We start from the raw sequence: 5087 nt of genomic DNA, 5'->3' as shown, positions 1-5087 counted from the left end.
CAAAGGAAATTGGTTTGTTGTGTATGCTGCAGCACATCCTAATGACCCTAACATACGCAACTCCTCACCCTCACAATGTAGAACAATGATCATTAGTCTGAAATACTGTCTCAGTGGGCTATTTTAGTCCCACACACAGTAGCTGCCCTCATTCACAAGTTCCCCTTGGGGTTTCCACCTGCAATTAGTGCCAAAGGTCAATTGCATACCAGTAGTAACAAAGGACTAAAAAAAGGTTCATAAACCCAACTAATCTGCAGAGAGAGATCAGCTACTGTACTTACCAGCAACAATAACCCTTCCTACAGAGAGAGATCAGCTACTGTACTTACCAGAAACAAAACCCTTCCTACAGAGAGAGATCAGCTACTGTATGTACCAGAAACAAAACCCTTCCTAAAGAGAGAGATCAGCTACTGTACTTACCAGAAACAATAACCCTTCCTACAGAGAGAGATCAGCTACTGTACTTACCAGAAACAAAACCCTTCCTAAACAGAGAGATCAGCTACTGTACTTACCAGAAACAATAACCCTTCCTAAAGAGAGAGATCAGCTACTGTATGTACCAGAAACAAAACCCTTCCTAAACAGAGAGAGATCAGCTACTGTATGTACCAGAAACAATAACCCTTCCTAAAGAGAGAGATCAGCTACTGTATGTACCAGAAACAATAACCCTTCCTAAACAGAGAGATCAGCTACTGTATGTACCAGAAACAATAACCCTTCCTAAAGAGAGAGATCAGCTACTGTATGTACCAGAAACAATAACCCTTCCTACAGAGAGAGATCAGCTACTGTATGTACCAGAAACAATAACCCTTCCTAAAGAGAGAGATCAGCTACTGTATGTACCAGAAACAATAACCCTTCCTACAGAGAGAGATCAGCTACTGTATGTACCAGAAACAATAACCCTTCCTACAGAGAGAGATCAGCTACTGTATGTACCAGAAACAAAACCCTTCCTAAACAGAGAGATCAGCTACTGTATGTACCAGAAACAAAACTCTTCCTAAAGAGAGAGATCAGCTACTGTACTTACCAGAAACAATAACCCTTCATACAGAGAGAGATCAGCTACTGTATGTACCAGAAACAAAACCCTTCCTAAACAGAGAGATCAGCTACTGTACTTACCAGAAACTAAACCCTTCCTAAACAGAGAGATCAGCTACTGTATGTACCAGAAACAATAACCCTTCCTAAACAGAGAGATCAGCTACTGTACTTACCAGAAACACAAACCCTTCCTAAAGAGAGAGATCAGCTACTGTATGTACCAGAAACAATAACCCTTCCTACAGAGAGAGATCAGCTACTGTATGTACCAGAAACAAAACCCTTCCTAAAGAGAGAGATCAGCTACTGTATGTACCAGAAACAAAACCCTTCCTAAACAGAGAGATCAGCTACTGTATTTACCAGAAACAATAACCCTTCCTAAAGAGAGAGATCAGCTACTGTATGTACCAGAAACAATAACCCTTCCTACAGAGAGAGATCAGCTACTGTACTTACCAGAAACAAAACCCTTCCTACAGAGAGAGATCAGCTACTGTACTTACCAGAAACACAAACCCTTCCTAAAGAGAGAGATCAGCTACTGTATGTACCAGAAACAATAACCCTTCATGAAGAGAGAGATCAGCTACTGTACTTACCAGAAACAAAACCCTTCCTAAAGAGAGAGATCAGCTACTGTATGTACCAGAAACAAAACCCTTCCTAAAGAGAGAGATCAGCTACTGTATGTACCAGAAACAAAACCCTTCCTAAAGAGAGAGATCAGCTACTGTACTTACCAGAAACAATAACCCTTCCTACAGAGAGAGATCAGCTACTGTACTTACCAGAAACAAAACCCTTCCTAAACAGAGAGATCAGCTACTGTACTTACCAGAAACAATAACCCTTCCTAAAGAGAGAGATCAGCTACTGTATGTACCAGAAACAAAACCCTTCCTACAGAGAGAGATCAGCTACTGTATTTACCAGAAACAATAACCCTTCCTACAGAGAGAGATCAGCTACTGTACTTACCAGAAACAAAACCCTTCCTACAGAGAGAGATCAGCTACTGTACTTACCAGAAACAAAACCCTTCCTACAGAGAGAGATCAGCTACTGTATGTACCAGAAACAATAACCCTTCCTGAAGAGAGAGATCAGCTACTGTACTTACCAGAAACAAAACCCTTCCTACAGAGAGAGATCAGCTACTGTATGTACCAGAAACAAAACCCTTCCTAAACAGAGAGATCAGCTACTGTATGTACCAGAAACAATAACCCTTCCTAAACAGAGAGATCAGCTACTGTACTTACCAGAAACACAAACCCTTCCTAAAGAGAGAGATCAGCTACTGTATGTACCAGAAACAATAACCCTTCCTACAGAGAGAGATCAGCTACTGTATGTACCAGAAACAAAACCCTTCCTAAAGAGAGAGATCAGCTACTGTATGTACCAGAAACAAAACCCTTCCTAAACAGAGAGATCAGCTACTGTATTTACCAGAAACAATAACCCTTCCTAAAGAGAGAGATCAGCTACTGTATGTACCAGAAACAATAACCCTTCCTACAGAGAGAGATCAGCTACTGTACTTATCAGAAACAAAACCCTTCCTACAGAGAGAGATCAGCTACTGTACTTACCAGAAACACAAACCCTTCCTAAAGAGAGAGATCAGCTACTGTATGTACCAGAAACAATATCCCTTCATGAAGAGAGAGATCAGCTACTGTACTTACCAGAAACAAAACCCTTCCTAAAGAGAGAGATCAGCTACTGTATGTACCAGAAACAAAACCCTTCCTAAAGAGAGAGATCAGCTACTGTATGTACCAGAAACAAAACCCTTCCTAAACAGAGAGATCAGCTACTGTATGTACCAGAAACAAAACCCTTCCTACAGAGAGAGATCAGCTACTGTATGTACCAGAAACAAAACCCTTCCTAAAGAGAGAGATCAGCTACTGTACTTACCAGAAACAAAACCCTTCCTACAGAGAGAGATCAGCTACTGTATGTACCAGAAACAAAACCCTTCCTAAAGAGAGAGATCAGCTACTGTATTTACCAGAAACAAAACTCTTCCTACAGAGAGAGATCAGCTACTGTACTTACCAGAAACAAAACCCTTCCTAAAGAGAGAGATCAGCTACTGTACTTACCAGAAACAATAACCCTTCCTAAAGAGAGAGATCAGCTACTGTACTTACCAGAAACAAAACCCTTCCTAAAGAGAGAGATCAGCTACTGTATGTACCAGAAACAAAACTCTTCCTAAAGAGAGAGATCAGCTACTGTATGTACCAGAAACAAAACCCTTCCTACAGAGAGAGATCAGCTACTGTATTTACCAGAAACAAAACCCTTCCTACAGAGAGAGATCAGCTACTGTATGTACCAGAAACAAAACCCTTCCTAAAGAGAGAGATCAGCTACTGTATGTTCCAGAAACAAAACCCTTCCTAAAGAGAGAGATCAGCTACTGTACTTACCAGAAACAATAACCCTTCCTACAGAGAGAGATCAGCTACTGTACTTACCAGAAACAAAACCCTTCCTAAACAGAGAGATCAGCTACTGTACTTACCAGAAACAATAACCCTTCCTAAAGAGAGAGATCAGCTACTGTATGTACCAGAAACAAAACCCTTCCTAAAGAGAGAGATCAGCTACTGTACTTACCAGAAACAATAACCCTTCCTACAGAGAGAGATCAGCTACTGTACTTACCAGAAACAAAACCCTTCCTAAACAGAGAGATCAGCTACTGTACTTACCAGAAACAATAACCCTTCCTAAAGAGAGAGATCAACTACTGTATGTACCAGAAACAAAACCCTTCCTACAGAGAGAGATCAGCTACTGTATTTACCAGAAACAATAACCCTTCCTACAGAGAGAGATCAGCTACTGTACTTACCAGAAACAAAACCCTTCCTACAGAGAGAGATCAGCTACTGTACTTACCAGAAACAAAACCCTTCCTACAGAGAGAGATCAGCTACTGTATGTACCAGAAACAATAACCCTTCCTGAAGAGAGAGATCAGCTACTGTACTTACCAGAAACAAAACCCTTCCTAAACAGAGAGATCAGCTACTGTATGTACCAGAAACAAAACCCTTCCTAAACAGAGAGATCAGCTACTGTACTTACCAGAAACAAAACCCTTCCTACAGAGAGAGATCAGCTACTGTACTTACCAGAAACAAAACCCTTCCTAAACAGAGAGATCAGCTACTGTATGTACCAGAAACAATAACCCTTCCTAAACAGAGAGATCAGCTACTGTACTTATCAGAAACACAAACCCTTCCTAAAGAGAGAGATCAGCTACTGTATGTACCAGAAACAATAACCCTTCCTACAGAGAGAGATCAGCTACTGTATGTACCAGAAACAAAACCCTTCCTACAGAGAGAGATCAGCTACTGTATGTACCAGAAACAATAACCCTTCCTAAACAGAGAGATCAGCTACTGTACTTACCAGAAACAAAACCCTTCCTAAACAGAGAGATCAGCTACTGTATGTACCAGAAACAATAACCCTTCCTAAAGAGAGAGATCAGCTACTGTACTTACCAGAAACAAAACCCTTCCTAAACAGAGAGATCAGCTACTGTATGTACCAGAAACAATAACCCTTCCTACAGAGAGAGATCAGCTACTGTATGTACCAGAAACAAAACCCTTCCTACAGAGAGAGATCAGCTACTGTATGTACCAGAAACAAAACTCTTCCTACAGAGAGAGATCAGCTACTGTATGTACCAGAAACAAAACTCTTCCTAAAGAGAGAGATCAGCTACTGTATGTACCAGAAACAAAACCCTTCCTAAAGAGAGAGATCAGCTACTGTATGTACCAGAAACAAAACCCTTCCTACAGAGAGAGATCAGCTACTGTACTTACCAGAAACAATAACCCTTTCTACAGAGAGATCAGCTACTGTACTTACCAGAAACAAAACCCTTCCTAAAGAGAGAGGTCAGCTACTGTATGTACCAGAAACAAAACCCTTCCTAAACAGAGAGATCAGCTACTGTACTTACCAGAAACAAAACC

Source organism: Oncorhynchus mykiss, chromosome 12 (genome assembly GCF_013265735.2).
Source record: "Oncorhynchus mykiss isolate Arlee chromosome 12, USDA_OmykA_1.1, whole genome shotgun sequence".
Taxonomy (NCBI): Eukaryota; Metazoa; Chordata; class Actinopteri; order Salmoniformes; family Salmonidae; genus Oncorhynchus; species Oncorhynchus mykiss.
Note: the sequence above shows the minus strand (reverse complement) of the source record.